General features: G+C 47.3%; 1 protein-coding gene across 2 annotated transcripts in view; it reads right to left on the bottom strand.

The window, feature by feature from the left end:
* NACC2 (NACC family member 2) overlaps positions 1-21,801 on the bottom strand; it is a 281,512-nt gene extending 259,711 nt beyond the window's left edge. For both annotated transcript variants that reach the window (XM_077468215.1, XM_077468216.1), the window contains exon 1: positions 21,658-21,801. The gene's annotated coding sequence lies outside the window, so the exon portion shown is untranslated. The remainder of the gene's footprint in view (positions 1-21,657) is intronic.
* Between the last annotated feature and the right edge of the window lie 599 nt (positions 21,802-22,400).

Raw genomic sequence — 22,400 nt, 5'->3', positions numbered from 1 at the left:
AATACCACAAAAGACTTCAAGCTGTCATTGATGTTAACTTAAGGACCGCCTCCTGTACATATACATCAGTACTTTGAAGAGGGATATCTCGGTAACGGCAGCAGCTGCTGCCACAACCGAGATATCCCTCTTTACAGGAGGCGGCCCTGTGTGCGATAATGGTGGTCTCCGTGGCGGGTTCACCGCGAGATCACAGTTATCGGCAGCGGGAGAGGTGCCACCCCCTCCCGACGCTCTTCCACGCCCTCCGCCGCTTACCGGAGCCGTCTGTAGCGGCGGAGGCAATCGGGTCCTTTCCATTGCTGGGTATAGAGACGAGTGAGGCTAAGATGCCCCCCCCCACCCGTCTCTATACCATAGGAGGGCGGAAGCGACGTCAAAACGTCACTTCCACGCATACCTCTTAAAAAGGTACAATTTTTTTTTTTATTGCATTTAAGTCCAAATATGAGATCTGAGGACTTTTTGACCCCAGATCTCATATTTAAGAGGACCTGTCATGCTTTTTTCTATTACAACGGATGTTTACATTCCTTGTAATAGGAATAAAAGTGATCCATTTATTTTTATTAAAAGTGTAAAAATAAATAAAATCAAGTAAAATAAATAGAAAACCCCCCAAAAATTTTTTAAACACCCCTTCCCGACAAGCTCGCGCACAGAAGCGAACGCATACGTGACTAGTGCCCGCATATGAAAACGTCAGTCAAACCACACATGTGAGGTATCGCCGCGATCGGTAGAGTAAGAGAAATAATTCTAGTCCTAGACCTCCTCTGTAACGCAAAACATGCAACCTATAGATTTTTTTTAAATGTCGCTTATGGAGATCTTTGAGGGTAAAAGTTTGACGCCATTCCACGAGCGGGCGATATATTTTGAAGCGCGACATGTTGGGTATCAATTTACTCACCGTAAGATTATCTTCACAATATAAAAAAAATTGGGCTAATTTTACTGCTGTCTTATTTTTTTTATTCAGAAAATGATTTTTTCCCAAAAAAGTGCACTTGTAAGACCGCTGCGCAAATACGGTGTGAAAAAAAAAGTATTACATTTTATTCTCTAGGGTGTTAGAAAAAAAACAAAATATAATGTTTGGGGGTTCTAAGTAATTTTCTAGCAAAAAAAAATGTTTTAAACATGTAAACACCAAGTCTGAAAAAGAGGCCTAGTGGATATAGAGGGAAATACACGGTATTAAATGGGGTATGTAAACTTTTCATCAGGGTCATTTGGGTAGTTTCTGTTGTGATTATGATTTAAAAAGAGTAAACAGTTGATTGATAATAAATGGCTTCATCCAAACACTAACCATGACTGAAAGAATTTTTTTTGTGTTATCTTCATATTCTTTGAAAAATGGCCAAGAAATCATAAATTAAGCCAGGGTATGTAACAAATTTACGCAGTCTTCCAAACATTTTTAAATACACTTTTTTGAATTAAAAAAATAAGAAAACAGTAAAGTTAACCCAATTTTATTTTATTTTGTGAAAGATGTTATGCCAAGTAAATTGATACCCAACATGTCATGCTTAAAAATTGCTCCCACTTGTGGAATGGTGACAAAATTTGACACTTAAAAATCTCCATAGGCGAAGTTTAAAAATTTCTACAGGTTACCAGTTTTGAGTTACAGAGGAGATATTTTGCTAGAATTCTCTCTCACTTGAACGATTGTGGCGATAACTCACATGTGTGGTTTGAACACCGTTTAATATGCGGGTGCGACTTACATATGCGTTCGCTTTAAGAAAAAAAAAAAATCTTATTTTACTTTTTTTTTTTTAAGCTGTCCCTTAAAAAAAAATTAAAAAAATGGATCGTTTTTATTCTTATTACAAGGAATGTTACAGCCCTGGTGGAGTGCGCTTTGACTTGAAAAGGTGGAACTTTTCTCTTCAAACCATAAGCTTGAACAATTACCTGTCGAATCCACTTAGCAATAGTAGATTTCAATGCTGCCTGTCCTTTTTTAGGACCTTCGGGCAACACAAACAAAACATCCATTTTGCAAATCTGAGCAGTTGCTTCCAAATAGGTTGTGACCGCTCTCACTACATCCAGAGAATGTAGTGACTTTTCTTCCGTAGAACAGGGATCTGGAAAAAATGAAGGCAATAACAATATCCTGTTTTAGATGAAAACCTGAGACCACCTTCGGTAGAAAGCTAGGATGAGGACGCAATATTACTCCTGCTTATGAATAATTAAATATGGCTCTTTACAAGAAAGAGCTGCCAATTCTGACACCCTTCTTGCAAAAGAAATAGCTACCAGAAAAATTAGCTTTCTTATCAAAAGGACCAAGGGAATATGTTGTATCAGCTCAAAAGGCTGTTTCTGTAATGCCACCAGAACTATATGCCCCAAGGATTCAGGGGAGCTCTAACCGGTGGATTAAGCCGCGTTACCCCCTGTATAAAGCTTCTGACCAAAGAATGCAAAGCAAGCGGATGTTGAAACAATACCGACAAGGCCGAGACCTGGACCTTGATAGTACTCAAGGCCAGCTTCATCTCTAACCCCATTTTCAGAAAAGCAAGGGTTCTGCCTATGACATACTCTCTGGGGTGCCAACCCCTGGATTCACACCAGGAGAAATATGCCTTCCAGACTCTATAATAAATGACTCTGGAAGCTGGCTTCCTTGCATTAAGGTAGAAATTACTGAGCCTGAAAGCCCATGAATCTTCAGAATGTGGGTTTCGATAGCCAGACCGCTAAATTTAGCGTTTGTAAGGTAAGATGGAACACTGGCCCCTGCGATATCAGGTCTGGACATGGTGGTAGGGTCCATGGGAGCCCTACTGCCATCTTTACTATTTCTGCGTACCAAGATCTTCTGGGCCACGCTGGAGCCACCAGAAGCATCGACTTCTTTTCTGGCTTGATCTTGCAAAGAAGTCGTGGTAGCAGAAGAATAGCAGGGAAAGCATAAATCAGTGAGAACTGATTCCACAGAGTCAACAATGCACCTGTCCTGCATGCATCGATCTTGTTATTGAATCGATCTTGTTGTTGAACCTGAATGCAAACAGATCTACGTCCGGGGTCCCCCATTATTGGCATATAGCCAGGAAGATGTCGGGGTGAAGAGACCATTCCCACGGGAACAACTGCTGGCGACTTAAGTAGTCTGCCTGCCAGTTCTCTACCCCTAGAATGAAGATTGCCGATATGCACAGCACGTTTTTCTGCCCAGATTAAGATCTGGTTTACCTCTCCCTGGGCTGCACGACTCCTGGTGCCCCCTTGGTGATTGATATAAGCCACTGCTGTGGCATTGTCGGATTGGATCCTGACAGGACAACCCTGCAACCTTAATGTCCAGGCCTTTAAGGCTAGGTATGCCGCCCAAATCTCTAGAATGTTGACAGATGACAGTCATCTCTTCCAGAACTGCTCCCCAACCCGAAAGGCTGGCATCTTTTGTGACCACCTTCCAGGTAACTGGCAAAAAGGATTTCCCTTTCTGCAGATTCTTGGGTACCAACCACCAACTGAGGCTCTGATGCACTATTGGTGACAAGCGCATCGGAAAATCTAGTGTCTGGACTTGTTTTTCTTTTTTCAGGCAGACAGAATACTGTTTTACAGCAGTCTTGAATGAAACGGAGCATAGGGAACTGCTTCGAATGAAGCCACCATTTTTCCCAACAACCTCATACAAAGGCGAATAGAAGGACCCTTCTTTGCCCTGACTACCTGAACCAGCTCCTTTATGGCGCTGATCTTTGCCTGGGGTAAAAACACCCTCTTTTGGGTTGTATCTATAACCAGAACCAAGTACACAAGTCTTCTTACTGGTTTTAAAGAAGACTTCTCTAGGTTAAGGACCCAACCTAGGTATTCCAGGTAGTTGACTGTGGTGACCAAGCTTTGGTCTAAATGGGCTGCAGACCAGTCTCTTAAGAGCAGGTCGTCTAGGTACGCTATAATCGTTATACCCCGAGTTCTTAATCTGGCCAGAGGAGGAGCCAGGACCTTTGTAAACACCTGAGGTGCAGTAGCTAGACCGAAAAGTAGAGCCACAAACTGAAAATCAAGTTTTTCCACTTGAAACGCAGATATTTATGATTAGCGGGGAAAATAAGTACATGCAGGTATGCATCATTGATGTCTATTGATGCCAGAAGTTCTCCTTGTAGGATGGAGACTACAGATCGGATTGATTCCATGTGAAAAGATCAAATTTTTAGGAACCAGTTTAGATCTAGGATGAGTCTGACATCCCCATTTGGTTTTGGCACCGTGAAAAGGTTTGAATAAAACCCCAAACCTTGCTCTTCCATGGGAACCACCATGATTACTTTTTGCGACAAAAGTCACTCCAACGCTTGAAAGAGAGACATCTTTTTCTCTGGGTCTATGGGAACATTTGATCTGAGGAAACGAGGAGATGGGAATTCTCGGAACTCTAGTTTGTAACCTAGAGTTATTGTGGAGACCACCCATCTGTCCTGAAAATCTTCCTGCCAGACCCTTGAGAACTGTAGCAGTCTTCATCCCAGTCGAACGAGTGGGGATGCCCCTTCATAAAGAGGCTTTAGCATTCTGTCTTTCTTATTTTACTCTGAATTAACCTCTTGAACCTGATGGTGGAGGCCGTTGCGACTGCCTGGAGGCTGATGCCTACAGAAAGAGCCTGTTTAAATGAGGGACGTTTACTCCTTTTCTTAGCTGGCAAAAGGGTACTTTTCCAACTTGAGATTTTTTGGATATAACTGTCCAAATCTTCCCCAAACAGCCTTACACCACGGAAGGGAAAGCTTTTTGCATGGCGTTTTGGCTGACCAATTTTTCAACAATAAGATTCTACGCATATGTGCCAACCCAAGCGTAAGGTGAGAGGCATGAAGGATAGAATCTCTGATTGCATCAACTGCAAAACACAAATCCGTTGGCAGGTTGGCTAACTCCCAGGCCTGCTGTTCAGGAAACACCTTGAGCACCTACTTCAAGTGATCATTCAAGGACTGACACACTCAACTGCCGCCACTGCAGGTTGAGCTACTGAACCTGCTAAAGGAAAAAACATTTTTTTAACAGGAATTCCAATTTTTTATCAGTTGGATCCCTAAGCATTTGAGCGTTGTCAACGGGACAAGTCAAACTTTTATTCACAGAGGATATAGCAGCATCAACTGCTGGTATACCCCACATCTTTGTGAATTTTTCCTCCATAGGATAAAGTGTTGAAAACTTTTTAGGAGGGTAAAAATGTTTATCTGTGTGATCTCACTCAGAATAAATAAGCTTTTCCAGCAAGAAATTAACAGGAAAGGCATTCGCAGCTAGAGGAGGCTTCAGTGAACCCAAACAAGAAGTGGACTTTTCAACCGACTTAGTTACGGGTAACTTAAATAATGTGGAGCAGACCATTTCAGTAAGAGATTGCACCAGCAATTTCTCAGCCTGTGAAGCTGAAGAGGGTCCTTCCCTACTTGATTCCTCAGAAGAGGAGTCATCAGTCTCATCTAATCTTTCCTCGAATCCACTTATGGTTGAGGAAAAAACCTCCTGAGTAATATATACAGGGGCTGAAATGCCAGAAGCAGTTGCAGCCCCTGACCACGATGGCTCACTCTGACCAGCCTCCCTAGGTCTTTCAGGGGGAGATGGTGCTGCAGTGGGGGGGTCCTCAGAGCCTAAGTCGCGCTAATGCTCCTCCCCCTCCTCCGACCACCCCTTCTGCCTTTTAAAAAAAAATGCTCCGATCGGATCACAAATGAAGGGGGGGCTGGGGCGGAGGAGAGAGGAGGGCCGGTGGTGAAAGAGGTGCTGTAATGGTGGCGGGAGGCGGTGCGGCATACAGCCAACTGCCCTATGGCCTCTAGCCTGCAGGAAGCTGTGGGGGGACATTCCCCTTCAGGAATCAGGGCCCCTTGTTATGAGGGAATCCACACTCCTGGGCCTGTAAAGCACCCCGCCAGGAAAATATGGCTAAAAAAAACAAATACTGGATCCCGGGTTCCAGCTCTCCAAAAAGAGAAGCGTTACAGGCAGAACTTTGTTTCTTCGAACACGAGGCCCGGGTACCATTCAATTCGACCTGGAAAACACACTTTGAATGGATGAGCTTGCCCCAGCAAGGAATATTCCAGTGAACCTCAGTAAAGCACATCTTTACTCGTGACCAACACCTAAGACACTGGCAAAAAAAACTGAGGTACTCCCAAGTAAGGGGAGGGGTGCCAGGGTCCATCACCTAGTGGTGCCTATATAACCCATTCTGTAAATACTGTGGCTCTTTGTCCCGTGATGTACGAAAAAGAAAATGGTCCTTTTAAGGCCATTGGGCGGAAGTGACATTTGACGTTGCTTCTGTCATCCAATGGCATTGAGTCGAGCGGGGGCCATCATTCCCTCACTCGACTTCCAGCCTGTCAGGGGAAAGGACCGGATCCTCTCCGGTGATACAACGGCTCCAGGAAGCGGCGGAGACGACCTGGAGGGGGGGCACCTCTCCTGCCGCCGATAAAAGTGATCCTGCTGCGAATCCGCCACAGACCACACTTTTATCCTAAAGAGGACCGCCGGCTGTTTAAAATAATACCTGCCATAACCCTGGTATTTGACGTCAAAGTACCAACATGCAACAACAATGATCAGCTATCAGCACTTGTACTATTGGGCCAATACTCTCCATATTTACTACTTCATACCAACTCCCTCTCAAAGATTTTGCACTGAAAATACACGTGCCGTGTTTAGCAATTCTCTGTGTAATTAAGCAAGTATGAGGATGACGGCCTCCAAGTCTGAGCCATCAAAACAAATCTGCACCAGCAGGTTCCACATTTCGCTCCTAAGCAGTTATTAACCTTTGAGTGATTCCAGAGGCTTCCTCTTTAAAATAAGAGCGTGTTGTTCAGTTAGGCTAGAGCAATGCTTTAATGATAAGCAGTGAGGTCTTTATTTCAGAGGCTTCCCCTACTGAGGATGTCATACACAAGTATGTTTTGTGTCTCTTCCACACAGCTAGCCATGCAAGGGTTAATTCCTTAACATATGGCTCGGTATGTCACTCCTGACACGGTGGCTGCTATCTCCGGACACAGAGGAACATCTATTTTAGAAGATGCGGAAGAGCTGAACATGCATCACTCCAGCCATGTTGCTTCATGTCCTATTTCTATACTTGTGGCTGCACTTATTCTAACACGATATAAAGTTATAAGCGAATTGAGATGCTCTAATGCTGGTGTGACGCAACTTTGTATCTTTGATCTGTGTTCAATCATTAGAAAATGCAGTCTGTCCCAGTTCTTTCGTTTTGAGCTAATCATATGATAACAGTTCCAAGGCAGATTTCATTTAAAGAATCTATTCATTTCTTATGGAATTCTCCAGCAGATATGTAGAGATGGCTCGTTTGGTTAGGAAGAGATCATATAAATATTGTCAATAAAGGCTGAATTCACAAAGCTATAAAACAGTCGTCATTGGCCATAATGACCAATTATTTGGCAGTGAAAGATTGCTGGAAAAAAAAAAAAAACAGTTTTGGCAAATAGTATACAGTGCCTTGCGAAAGTATTCGGCCCCCTTGAACTTTTAAACCTTTTGCCACATTTCAGGCTTCAAACATAAAGATATAAAATTTTTATTTTTTGTGAAGACTCACCAACAAGTGGGACATAATTGTGAAGTGGAACGAAATCTATTGGATTTTTGAAACTTTTTTAACTAATAAAAAAAATGAAAAGTGGGGCGTGCAAAATGATTGGGCCCCCTTGTGTTAATACTTTGTAGAGCCACCTTTTGCTGCGATTACAGCTGCAAGTCGCTTGGGGTGTCTCTATCAGTTTTGCACATCGAGAGACTGAAATTCTTGCCCATTCTTCCTTGCAAAACAGCTGGAGCTCAGTGAGGTCGGATGGAGAGCGTTTGTGAACAGCAGTTTTCAGCTCTTTCCACAGATTCTCGATTGGATTCAGGTCTGGACTTTGACTTGGCCATTCTAACACCTGGATACGTTTATTTGTGAACCATTCCTTTGTAGATTTTGCTGTATGTTTGGGATCATTGTCTTGTTGGAAGATAAATCTCCGTCCCAGTTTCAGGTCTTTTGCAGACTCCAACAGGTTTTCATCCAGAATGGTCCTGTTTTTGGCTGCATCCATCTTCCCCTCAATTTTAACCATCTTCCCTGTCCCTGCTGAAGAAAAGCAGGCCCAAACCATGATGCTGCCACCACCATGTTTGACAGTGGGGATGGTGTGTTGAGGGTGATGAGCTGTGTTGCTTTTACGCCAAACATATCGTTTTGCATTGTGGGCAAAAAGTTCGATTTTGGTTTCATCTGACCAGAGCACCTTCTTCCACATGTTTGGTGTGTCTCCCAGGTGGCTTGTGGCAAACTTTAGACAAGACTTTTTATGGATATCTTTGAGAAATGTCTTTCTTCTTGCCACTCTTCCATAAAGGGCAGATTTGTGCAGTGTACGACTGATTGTTGTCCTATGGACAGACTCTCCCACCTCAGCTGTAGTTCTCTACAGTTCATCCAGAGTGATCATGGGCCTCTTGGCTGCATCTCTGATCAGTCTTCTCCTTGTCTGAGCTGAAAGTTTAGAGGGACGGCCAGGTCTTGGTAGATTTGCAGTGGTCTGATACTCCTTCCATTTCAAAATGATCGCTTGCACAGTGCTCCTTGGGATGTTTAAAGCTTGGGAAATCTTTTTGTATCCAAATCCGGCTTTAAACTTCTCCACAACAGTATTACGGACCTGCCTGGTGTGTTCCTTGGTCTTCATGATGCTCTCTGCGCTTTCAACAGAACCCTGAGACTATCACAGAGCAGGTGCATTTATACAGAGACTTGATTACACACAGGTGGATTCTATTTATCACCATCAGTCATTTAGGACAACATTGGATCATTCAGAGATCCTCGCTGAACTTCTGGAGTGAGTTTGCTGCACTGAAAGTAAAGGGGTCGAATAATTTTGCACGCACCACTTTTCAGTTTTTTTTTTAGCTAAAAAAGTTTAAATTATCCAATAGATTTCGTTCCACTTCACAATTGTGTCCCACTTGTTGGTGATTCTTCACAAAAAAGAAAAATGTTATATCTTTATGTTTGAAGCCTGAAATGTGGCAAAAGGTTGAAAAGTTCAAGGGGGGGGCGAATACTTTCGCAAGGCACTGTATGTGTTATAATTTGTCGAACCGAGCCCAGGACCATCTATAAAACATAAATAGTTTGTATGTACCCCCCCGTGATATAGCTGAGTTTTTTGGTTTGTGCTCAGCACTGCTTAATAGGAGCATGTGCATACTGTCTTCATGTTTTGCGTGTATGCAAGGTTTAATGCAATACTTTTCATGTGAGTGCCCTATAAATTAATGCGCATCCACGCAACATGTATATGCCTTTAAAACAACTTATTTTTTTCCCCCTTTTAATGGTCCCCCTCTGCCCCTCCTTCCTTTTTGCAGCAGAAAGTAAAATCTTGTAAATTTCTCCAAAAGAAAAACCACAAACCACCAAGGAGTCATTTGGTGTCACAACATGATGTACAAAGTAGTACTCTTATGGCTGCCCCGCTGCATCTCTACTAGTCTATTGAAGGTGGCGGGGTTACTGCAGGTCACTAGCGAACAGATATATGAATAGACAAAAACATATCTAAAACTTATAGCTGCTGAGAGTCTCTGGTGACTGTTAAATCTTTGTCCCACCAACTACAGCTGTATAATTGCTCACTAACCATATAGCCTAGGATAGTAAGAAGAGTGGGGGTGCCCTGGGATGGCCGCTTGACAAGCACAGATCGCGATCAACGGGTTGTCGACTTACCATTCCAGAGCATCAGCATGCATGTAGCCGGTGCCGGCAGAAGAGCGAGCAGGAGCCGCTGCTACAGAGGAAGAATCGGCTCATGCAGCACCTGCTCCCTCCGCGGCTGCCTGCTTCCTCTGCTGCCGGCTATGTCTCCATGCACACTGCTCTGGAATGGCGAGACTATAAGCAGACGATCACAATCCGTTTCTGTCAACCCGCCATTCCAGAGCATTGCCAATGAGATTTGCCACTCTTCTTACTATCCTGGTGTATATATGGCTAGTGAGAAATAGCTATCCTAGGAGGAGTAAAAACGAGGTGAGCTTCGTCTGGGATCTTTTTAGCAGCCTGGAGAGCAATGCCAGCAGAAGCTAGAAGAGGAAAGGGTCAGTGTATTAACCACTTACAGACCGGACCATTTTGCTGGTCAAAGACCAGACCACTTTTTGCGATTCGGCACTGCGTCGCTTTAACTGACAATTGCGCGGTCGTGCGACGTGGCTCCCAAACAAAATTGACGTCCTTTTTTTCCCACAAATAGAGCTTTCTTTTGGTGGTATTTGATCACCTCTGCGGTTTTTATTTTTTGCGCTATAAACAAAAATAGAGCGACAATTTTGAAAAAAAACGCATTATTTTTTACTTTTTGTTATAATAAATATCCCCCAAAAATATATAAAAAAAACATTTTTTTTCCCTCAGTTTAGGCCGATACGTATTCTTCTACATATTTTTGGTAAAAAAAAAAAAAATCGCAATAAGCGATTATTGATTGGTTTGCGCAAAAGTTATAGCGTTTACAAAATAGGGGATAGTTTTATAGCATTTTTATTAATAATTTTTTATTATTTTTTTTTTTTACTAGTAATGGCGGCGATCATCGATTTTTATTGTGACTGCGACATTGTGGGGGACCCATCGGACATTTTTGACACATTTTTGGGACCATTGTCATTTATACAGCAATCACTGCTATATAAATGCAGTGATTCCTGTGTAAATGACACTGGCAGTGAAGGGGTTAACCAGTGGGTGGCAGTGTAGGGGTTAAGTGTTCCTAGGGGTGTGTTACTAACTGTGGGGGGGTTGGGCTTTCATTTAGTGAACACTGATCTCTGCTCCAATCACATGGAGCAGAGATCAGCGTCACTAGTTGCTAGGCAGAATGGAGAAATGCTGTTTACACAGCATTTCCTCCATTCAGCCGTCCCGTGAGACGATCGCGGGTATGCCCGCGGCGATCGAGTCCGCGGGTCCCGCGACCAGACTCACGGGGGTCCTGACCAGCGCAGGAGCGCGCCGCAGTGGCGCGCCCCCGATGGCAGGGCGGCATTGAAGATTGGACGTACATGTACGCCAATACGCCTGCCCGTGCCATTCTGTCGACGTACATCGTCGTGCGCTGGTCGGGAACCGGTTAAACAACACATACACCAGATATCTCGAGTCTCCCGGAAGGTGTGGGAGACTCCCACATCTCTGCGCCAGCTCCAGCACACCCGAAAGCACCTCCCGATCTCCCGGGAACGATCGGTGCGGCGGGGATCAACTGCGATCACGATCTCCTTTGTATAGATTTTTAGCTGACGGCCGCTTCTCCTTTTCTCCCTCCCGCAGCTGACGGCTAAAAAGCTATACTGGGAGATCGGTGATCACAGCTGTCCCTCCAGCCGCACCGATCATCCCCAGCTGCACCCTGTGTGTTCCTCCTCCGGCCCCCTCCGTGTCCTTCTCCATCCCCTACAGCCGGCTCTCCTCCTCTCTTCTCCTGCCAGCTGTGGGGGGGAACTAGTAATAGGACACAGTGAGCGAGATCGCGCCTGTGATTACTAAACAGAGTAAACTGTATTTACTCTGCTCAGTTTATGGACAGGAGCCTCTGTCTCCAGTTCATTCATCTTTAGTGCTGAGAAAGGGACTGGGGAATGTGTCCTCAGTCCCTTTGTCTCAAAGGGGAGATGTCAGGGGTCTATTTAGACCCCTGAAATCTCACCAGAGCCCCCCAAACAATATTGTAAAAAAATTCTATAAAATGAAAAAAAGTTTAAAAAAAATAAAATAAAACTACAAAAAATATAAAACATAGTATACAAAGAAAAAGCATCCTACCCCCCCCCCCCCCCCCCTCCTATAGCCCTACTGCCTCGTTATATTTCTTCGTTAATTTGAACAATTTCCATTGGTCCCATTTCTTTCGGAATTTCTTTTTTGGAAAAAATAAAATAAACTACTGACACCACTCTCGCCTGTCCCAACCAAAAGCATTGTGAAAAAAAAAAATTAAAAATGAATTAAAAAAAATCAATTATTAAAAATAAAAAAAATACTGACACCGTCCACTGCCACCCGCCCCTTTCCCAATAAGCACTGCGTTTGCGGCCGCGAAGTGCCACCCCGATATGAGTTTGCCACCCCCCTGAAATTTTTTGTAGGTTGGAATGTCTGCATACAATGTATTTTTGCAATGGGCATACTAGCACTTCTAAAAAAAATAAAAAAAAAGGGTTATTAGGCTGCTTTCGCACGGATCCGCTTTGGTGCACTTTCTGAAATTGCACCAAAACTCCTACATACAGGAGTTTTCTAGCACTTTAGGAAAGTGAACCACACCCACAAGATGTAATAGAAGTCTATGGCTCAGTTACCAAATCATTTAAGTGCCCCTCACTCTTCAAAGGGTTGAGCACCCCTGGATTAAAGCACGTTTATGTGTTCCTGGGTAACTTTCACTGACGTCTTTAAAAAAAAAAAAAAAAAGACAGCTTTCACATTATTGCCTCTCTGTAGCTGCATAGTGGGTTGCTTTCAAAACATTGCCACTAAATCATGAAATAATTGCCACTGAATAATCACATAACCCATACCTCCCAACATTCTCCCAACATGTATGTAGGCATAGGACACACCCCCTGCCACACCCCCTTTAGACCCCATTCACACCTGAGCGTTTTGTAGCTGGAAGCCTGAAGCTACAAAACGCTAGAGGGGAAAAAAATCTATTATTCTCAATGGAGATGGTTCACATCTCCACTCCATGTCGCCTGAAGCCGAACGCCTAAAGGGTTAAACAAGTTCCGGACCCTTTTTTGTTGCTCGAATCGAGCAGATTTGGGAGTTTTTCTTCTTTTAGCATTGGTGACCTTTTCCCCTGCACAAAATCGCGGCAAAAACGCAGCGATTCGCGGTAAAAAACGCAGCAAAATCGCACGATTTTCTGCTTGAAAACGCTACGCTCAGGTGTGAATGTAGCCTAAAGGAGAATCAACAAAAAAAAAAAGGTTAAAGCGGAGGTCCACCCTAAAGTGGACCTTCCGCTCATCGGAACCCCCCCCCCCTCCGGCGCCACAATTGGCACCTTACAGGGGGGAGGGGGGTGCAGATACCTGTACAGTACAGGTATCTGCACCCACTTCCGGGATAGCTCTCTGCAGAAAGGGGCGTATATTATGCCCCTTTCCGCAAGTGCCCCGCTGCCTGCTGGGAAAACACACAGATCCCAGAGGCAGCGGAACCGTCCTCATTGCGCAGCGTGGCTCGCGCATGCGCAGTAGGGAACCGGGAAATGAAGCCGAAAGGCTCCACTTCCTGATTCCCATACCCAAGATGGCGGCGGCAGCACCCGAGATACGATCTAGAGATCGGCTTCGGGTGCCGACATCGCGGGCGCGCTGGACAGGTAAGTGTCAGGCCGCGTACACACGGGCGGACTGTTCGCCCAACCTTGTCCGCTGAACAGTGTTTGGGCGGACAGTCCGCTCGTGTGTGGGCTTTCAGCGGACAGTTTCAGCGGACAGTTGGACGGACAAAGTCTTTCGGAAATTCCGAAAAACTGTCCGCTGAAACTGTGTTTGAGCGAACAGTCCGCCCGTGTGTGGGCTTGTCCGCTGTACTTTCGAAATGAGCGGACTGTTCCCGCTCGGAAAGTCCGCCCATTTCGAGCGCGTGTACAGGTAGGCGGGGCCCGCGAGGGAGACGTCGCGGGCTCCGCCGCCTGGAATGGGCTTAAAGGGGAACCCCAACGCCGAAAAAAATCGGCGTGGGGGTTCCCCCAAAGTCCACACCAGACCCTTGTCCGAGCACGCTACCCGGCCGGCCAGGAAAGGGGGGCGAGCGAGCGCGCCCCCCCTCCTGAGCCGTACCAGGCCGCGTGCCCTCAACATGGGGGGGTGCCTTGGGGAAGGGGGGGGCCGCGCGGCCCCCCCACCCCAAAGCACCTTGTCCCCATGTTGATGAGGACAAGGGCCTCTTCCCGACAACCCTGGCCGTTGGTTGTCGGGGTCTGCGGGCGGGGGGCTTATCGGAATCCGGGAGCCCCCTTTAAGAAGGGGGCCCCCGGATACCGGCCCCCCACCCTATGTGAATGAGTATGGGGTACAATGTACCCCTACCCATTCACCTGTGAAATAAAGTACAAAAAAAAACACAACACAGGGGAAAAAATATTTTATTGCACAGCTCCGGGGGTCTTCCGTCTTCGGGGGTCTTCTCGCCGGACTCCTCCGCTATCTGTGTGTAGCTCTTTTACTAGCGGAGGAGTCCGGCTTTCTTCCTCCCCGCCGCCGGCCTCTTCTCCCGACTTCGGGGGTCTTGTCCCCCTCTTCGGTTCTTCTGCCGGGCCACCGCGCCTTCTTGTAGCTCTTTTACAGGCGGTGGCCCGGTCTTCTATCGCCGCTGTCGTCGTCGCCGCCGCCGCCGCCGCCTTCCGTTCTTGTTCTTCTTCTTGTTCTTCTTCTTCTTCTGGAGATGTTGACTCGACGATCTCTCCGGCCGGAATGCCAGAGCCGCGCTGTGCGGTCACTTATATAGTGACAATGGGGCGGTGTCACATGGTATATGTCACATGGGTTGGTCACATGGTGACCCCGCCCCTTACGATGTCATAGTCCCCATGTGACATCAACCCATGTGACATATACCATGTGACACCGCCCCATTGTCACTATATAAGTGGCAGCGGAGCGTGTCCCTGGCATTCCGGCCGGAGAGATCGTCGAGTCAACATCTCCAGGAGAAGAAGAACAAGAACAAGAAGAAGAACGGAAGGCGGCGGCGGCGGCGGCGACGACGACAGCGGCGACAGAAGACCGGGCCACCGCCTGTAAAAGAGCTACAAGAAGGCGCGGTGGCCCGGCAGAAGAACCGAAGAGGGGGACAAGACCCCCGAAGTCGGGAGAAGAGGCCGGCGGCGGGGAGGAAGAAAGCCGGACTCCTCCGCTAGCAAAAGAGCTACACACAGATAGCGGAGGAGTCCGGCGAGAAGACCCCCGAAGACGGAAGACCCCCGGAGCTGTGCAATAAAATATTTTTTCCCCTGTGTTGTGTTTTTTTTTGTACTTTATTTCACAGGTGAATGGGTAGGGGTACATTGTACCCCATACTCATTCACATAGGGTGGGGGGCCGGTATCCGGGGGCCCCCTTCTTAAAGGGGGCTCCCGGATTCCGATAAGCCCCCCGCCCGCAGACCCCGACAACCAACGGCCAGGGTTGTCGGGAAGAGGCCCTTGTCCTCATCAACATGGGGACAAGGTGCTTTGGGGTGGGGGGGACAAGGTGCTTTGGGGTGGGGGGGCCGCGCGCCCCCTTCCCCAAGGCACCCCCCCATGTTGAGGGCACGCGGCCTGGTACGGCTCAGGAGGGGGGGCGCGCTCGCTCGCCCCCCTTTCCTGGCCGGCCGGGTAGCGTGCTCGGACAAGGGTCTGGTGTGGACTTTGGGGGAACCCCCACGCCGATTTTTTTCGGCGTTGGGGTTCCCCTTTAAGACCATTCCAGGCGGCGGAGCCCGCGACGTCTCCTTCGCGGGCCCCGCCTACCTGTACACGCGCTCGAAATGGGCGGATTTGCCTCCTCCTTACGTGGGCGAGTCCGTTCATTTCAAAAGTTGAGCGAACTGTTTGCCCAACCTTGTTCGTCAAACAGTCCGCTCGTGTGTGGGCAAGTCCGCTCATGCAAATTTTGAGCGGACTGTTTGCCGAAACTGTTTGACGAACAAGGTTGGGCAAACAGTCCGCGCGTGTGTACGCGGCCTCACTATTTTAAAAGTCAGCAGCTGCAGTATTTGTAGCTGCTGGCTTTTAAAAAAAAAAAAAAACGCGGAGTCCCGGCGGACTCCCGCTTTAAGTAAATCCACCAGCAGTTTTTTTTTTTACCACTGCTATTCTTTTATATTGGCTTTAAAAAAGTACACATACAGCAATTTAGAAATGATATAGCTCAGACCAAAATGAGGGGCAAATGAGGAGGAAAGAGGGACAGAGTGACATTGCTTCAAATCAGGGACAGTCCCTCCAAATCAGGGACAGTTGGGAGCTATGACATAACATATGTCACCAAGCTGCCAGCTTTCACTGCATTCACTGTGCGTGAATGTCATCATTCTGCAGGCTTTCACCACATTGGTATTGAATGATCATACCAGGCTTGTCCCCAGTTGAAGGCAATGCTCTCCCTAAGATTTAATGCTTTGTGGTAGCGATAGTGCCGCTCTGGTCTGGCCTGGAGCCAGGCTGAGAGAAGCCCACAGTGTATGTGCTTCTGGAGTGGCAGTCCAGGGGTGCCAGAAATTCTCACTGTGGGGGAGCTCATGATGCATTTATTATGGCACCATTGCACACTTTTTTTCACACCTGCCTCCTGGGCTGGGCCTTTTGGCAAGGACTGGAAGGATTTTTATACCAGTCGAAGGGCCAGCCATTGTTTTATATACTGGCATGAAGCACTTACCCCTTACCTCTTTCCCTTTTTTTTTTATTTATGTGCAAGTCTTTTTTATTTTTGCACAGCATGTTTGCACTTTCAACACCTTGTTTACTAGGTGTAGGTCCTCGGATTTGCTCTGAAAATCTTGGGGGGCACATGGCCTTTTTGTCAGGTTCTGCCCTTCCTATCTGGTTTCCCTCTGCGGGAGCCCCACCCTAGTACATGGGTAGGCCTTGCTTTGGCAGGCCTCCTGAAAAAAGGGGTCCTCCTCGTTTCGGCTGGGTGGACCACAAATACCTCAGTTCCTGTCAGGAGCCTTGTGCCTCAGGGCCGGGGTCCTTTGTCTTCGGAGGAGGATCATGTGTACACCCGCACACTTTGTGTGCTCACTTTTTTTTTGTACCTGGTGCTCAATTTCAAGTTTGCTCACTGTACCACAGAGCTTACCGGTAATGTCTTTTCCTGTAGTCTTTCAGGACAGCCACTATGAGAGATAGTCTACTCCTCTTTCTTAGGAAACACTGCGCCAGCCCATAAATTCTCACTATTCCCTGCCAGACCTCAGTTTTTTAAGATCACCTCCGGCCAGCTGGGGAGACACAAGAACACATTAATAACATACTATCAAATATCATTATCATGCTGCGTTCTGGTCTTTTATAAGACCCCCCCAAAGTTTCAGGTGGGTAACTAGGGCTGTCCTGAAAGACTACAGGAAAAGACGTTACTGGTAAGCGTAACGCTAATTTTCCGGCTTTGTCTTTCAGGACAGCCACTATGAGAGGATAAACGAGCACTTACCAGTTAGGGTGGGACTACAGCTTGCAAAACCCTTCGTCCATAGGCTTGCTCACCTGCCGACACCAGGTCCACTCTGTAATGTTTTACGTACGTGGAGTAGCTGGACCATGTTGCTGCCCTGCATATTTGTTCAGCACTCTCTGCCTGGGAAGCTGCCATGGCTCTGGCAGGGGCGGATCCAAAGTCTGGTCTCGGGAGGGGCACTGCTATAAAATGTTTTTTTGGGGGCAATTTATATGGGAAATGGCTGTTATTGGCGCTTCAATCATTATGGCGCCATGGCTGTTATGGTGTCAGGATGATTGAAGCGCATAATTTCTATTATTACATTGTAATATAAAATTAAATGGTTCAACTCACCATAATGCAGAATCAGTGGGAGCCCTGAGGGTGTAATTTGCCATGTCGCCTGCCACCAAATGCGGATTGTCACTTGCCACGTCACTTGTCACCAAATGCAGATTGTTACTTGCCACGTCACCTGCCACACATTGCGGATTGGCACTTGCCAAATAGCCAGCCACACATTGCGGATTGGCACTTGCCAAATAGCCAGCCACACATTGCGGATTGCAACTTGCCACGTCACCTGCCACACATTGCAGATTGCAACTTGCCACGTCACCTGCCACACATTGCGCATTGCCGCTTGCCACACATTGCGGATTGTTACTTGCCACGTCACCTGCCACACATTGCGAATTGTCACTTGCCACATATTGCGGATTGCCACTTGCCAGGTCGCCTGCCACACATTGCGGATTGCCACTTGCCACACATTGCGGATTGTCACTTGCCACGTCACCAGCCACACATTGCTGATTGTCACTTGCCACATAGCCTGCCACACATTGCGGATTGTCACCTACTGTGTCACTTTTCTGCTAAGGTGGTCTTTTGTTGTGTCCCAGAGTGGAGATAAGTAGCAGGGAGATGATATCTCTCTGCTGCACACAGCTTCCCGCACAGTGATGGCGGAACTGGAGGGATGCAGGGCAGTGAGAGATGAGGTCATCTCCCTGCTCCCCTGCCCGCTGACTTCCTGATTGGCCAGCAGCCCTCCTAAGCCGCCCAGCTGCCCCCCCCCTCACCTGTCCACTCACCACCACTCACCGCAGTCACCCGTGGAACCGGCCACACTGGCACCCGCGGAACCGGCCGTGCTGTCATCCTCTGGCTGTATTCTCGGAGGGGGCAATTGCCCCGTTGCCCCCCCTGGAACCGCCCCTGGGCTCTGGTAGAGTGTACCTTTATACCCGTAGGGAGCTGAATTTTTTTTAAATAAAAATTTCAATTAAGAAAAGGTGGACGAGAGCTCCTTTACTGAGGCTGCTAGTCCTGTTCAGAATCCCTTTCTTTAACTAGGGAATCTCTGCAGCCTTTACACAAGACTTTTGTCCGTGATTCCCCAAGAATCTCCCTACAGGAGGCACACTTCCTTTTACAGCTACGCGTAGACTTTGACTTTTCTGTAGCTTTCTGAAATACAAGTACCAAAAATGCAGAAAAAATAAAATCATCACTGTAGGCTTTCAGAATACAACCTGGGAGTGCACTAGACCCTCTTAGCATGCGGGGATTTGAGCCTCCCCCCTGACCACCCAGAGGGTCTGCTCCCCCAAGACAGGAACCATGTATGGAGGGGCAGTTCTAGATAGAGAGTACCCTTCCCCAGGCCGCTCTTACCTTAAGAAGGCTGAAGGTAGTGTTCATTAGTTGAGCATCAGCTTCTAACATGGCTGCAGGTGGTTGCCTCTACCGAGTCTCACGCTGCCTATGCGCGTTCTGACTCATCTCCAGCCTGTGCCTGGCCCCCAATCGTCTCTGCGACCCAGAACCGGAAATCGCGGGTCAAAGAGACACGTCCGCCCTCTGCCAGAAATTATGTCACCCATCGACCGGCCCGCCTAGTTCCAAAAAATGCGGCCTGTACTGTGTATAGGGAGAGCGGAACCGTCTCCCTGCTGCGGCCCTGTGGACACGATAGGGGTCCCCCACATCCTTTTGCAACACTCGATGAGGATGGGGTATGGCGGGTATGTACCACACCTTTCTTCCCTGGAAAACCCTGCTTCATTTACGGGACACCAAATGGCCACAGTCTCCCAGACTGACCGACCAGGTTCCTGCACAGTGTCTCACCGCCGCAGGAAACACTAATAACTGAGGTCCGGCAGGGGGAAGTGAGAATTTATGAGCTGACGCAGTGTTTCCTAAGGAAGAGGAGGAGACTATCTCTCATAGTGGATGTCCTGAAAGACAAAAAGGGGAAAAAAGATAATCACAATGGAAGCTTTAAAGCAGTAAAAAAAAAAAAATAAAAAAATAAAAATAAAACTGTATTGCAGCTCACCAATCATTAGATGTGGTGGCTGCATCAGTTTTCTTTTCTTTGGCTTTCCCCCCGTTTTCACCTGGTGATCAGGCCATAACACCTCCTGTATTAGAGCCGGTTCACACAGGGGCGACCCGTCAGGCGACTTAGCCGCCTGACAAGTCACGTCCCGCTCTATGCAATGGAACCGTTCTAATCGGAGCGACTCAATTCGCTCCGACTTAGAAAAAGGTTCCTGTACGACTTTTGGGGCGACTTGCATTGACTTCTATACAGAAGTCATTTCGCAAGCTGCCGCTAAAGTCGGATCCCGGTCGCCTGAGGCAGTCGCGCTGCAAGTCGTGCTGCCTCAATGTGAACGGGCTCTTAGACCCCTTTCACACCAGGGCGTTTTGCAGGCGCTATAGCGTTAGAAATAGCGCCTGCAATCCGCCCTAAAGAAGCTGCACCATTGTGTGCAGTGTGAAAGCCCCAAGGGCTTTCACACTACAGCGGTGAGCTGGCAGGACGTCAGAAAAAAGTCCTGCCAGCAGCTTCTTTGGAGCGGTGAAGGAGCGGTGTGTTTACCGCTCCTCCACCACTGCTCCCCATTGAAATCAATGGGGCAGCGCTGTAATGCCGCCGGCAAAACGTCGCTATTGAGGCGTATTGCCGGCAGTTTTAACCCATTCGAGGCCGCTAGCGGGGGGTAAAAGCGCCCCGCTAGCAGCCAAAATGCGCCGCAAATCCGCCGGAAAATAGCGGCGTTTTACCGCCGACGCTATCAGCGGTGTGATGTGAAAGGGGTCTTATAGTGAGACACAACTCTGTAGGAATGAGTAGAAGAGGCACAGCAGACAGCAGAATTGTGAACGGGGGCAGGAGCTTCTCTTTTTTTTTATTTTTATATTCTTTATTTTCAAAAAAATTTTCACTATTACAAACATGCCATCTATACAATAATCATACCCTTACAATAATTAGTTACTTTTACCCTAAAACCCTCCAGGAGCTTCTCTTTAACTGAACAAGCTGAAGTTAGAAGCTGATTGGCTACCATGTACAGCTGCGCCAGATTTTGCACTCTTCAGGTTTAGTAAATCAATCCCACTGTGTGCCAATGTTCCATACTCTGTTCAGCCTGAGGCAAGATGCAGGCTGCGCTTGAGTAGGGGGGGGGGGGGCATGTTCAATAGACATACTGTGATTGGGAGGGGGTGTGTGCTAGAGGCAAGCTGTGATTGGTCAGGGGGTGTGGTGGCTGAACTAACTATCAAATGCAGGCATGTTATGTGTCTGAACAGTGTCCTGTACCTCTGAATGGCGAGCCAAAGAATGCAAATTGACCACACCAACATAGATCAGCTTCTATTCTTTGTGTGGTCAGTTCAGAACAAGGAAGAAAGGTGACTGGCAGGATCAACCAGGTACTTCAGATGAATAAAATACATGAAAATGATAGAAAGTATGATTGATAAAATATACATACGTGAAAACACAATAGAAACAAAAATGGCATATTTAGGGTAACGCACAAGGGTTTACGTGATGAACAGCCAGGCCAAGTTTCAGCAGCCAGAAACCAAAACGTGCTTATCAAGTATTGGATTGCGTTTTAGTTTCAACAATGGGAGCTTTTTTTTCTCTGAATTTTAGCAACAATCTCCTGATTTTCATTTACGGTAGGTCAGCATTCTGTCTTAAACACAAACCTGATCCATCCGAAGAAGAAATGCGGTGCTTGGCTGCTACAGCAATTAAAGGGTTAGCCCAGCTCACAAAGTAACCGTTAGTAGAGTCTAGACGTGTGCGACAAGTGACACTTCTGCCTCCCATTAGCTTTGTGCAGCTAGAGGTACAGTGTCTCGCCTTGTGAAGTCAAATGAGCCAGTTATAGCTCCTTACAGCTGCATTTGGAGTGCAAGCTTAGCGGGTCAGCTTCACTCTGTTTAGGCAACTTCACACATTCTTGTAAACTCCTGTCGTCTGTTTCCCCCCCCCTATCTGAATGGCAAAAGTGCAGCTGTAATGAAAAGAGAGGCACCTACCTGCCAGGAGTGCCCATCCAAGAGGCGGCAGAGGAAACAGCTGGGACGCCACTGTCAGGGATGACCAGGCCTCGCTGCCAGGCACCCAGACAAGCTCTCTCTCTCTCTCTCTCTCTCTCTCTCTCTCTGGAGCTTCAGACTCACAGCTACAAAGAGCGGCAGCAGGAAGTAATTCCAGCACATGGACTTTCTCTGACCTCACCCTCCATGGCAACAGGGAATTTAAAGGGACAGCTTTCCCCATCCTGTTTTGGGACAAAACAAAAAAAAAAACGCAATCAAATTTATTTGTCTGATTGGTGGTTAATTAAAACATCGATCAAGAGTGAAAAGAAAAACGGGCTCACAGTCTACAGCTAACCGAAGGCATAAGACCTAGGTCTAGAGACGTTCGATATCTAGCACATTTAAAGTGGATGTAAACCCTTACAAAACCACTTTGACCTACAGGTAAGCCTAGATTAAGGCTTACCTGTAGGTCCAAGAAATATCTCCTAAACCTACACGGTTTAGGAGATATTTGCCGAAAGACAGGCACCGCTGTCTACGGAGCATTTAACGGGGATATGCCGCGAGTGGCGGCTCCCGTGCGCGGGAGTGACGTCATCGCGGCTCCGACGAATGACAGCGCCGGAGCAGCGAGACCCACCAAGAAGATGCAGGCTCCGGACTACAGGGGACATCGGTGACTTCGCTGGCTCCTGTGTCAGGTAAGTGACACATAATGGACTACTATGCGATGT

Source organism: Lithobates pipiens, unplaced genomic scaffold, assembly GCF_037356315.1.
Source record: "Lithobates pipiens isolate NorthernLeopardFrog02 unplaced genomic scaffold, aLitPip1_a1.2 Scaffold_11, whole genome shotgun sequence".
Lineage (NCBI taxonomy): Eukaryota > Metazoa > Chordata > Amphibia > Anura > Ranidae > Lithobates > Lithobates pipiens.
The sequence above is the reverse complement of the archived record's forward strand: the minus strand, read 5'-3'. Positions and strand labels throughout refer to the sequence as shown.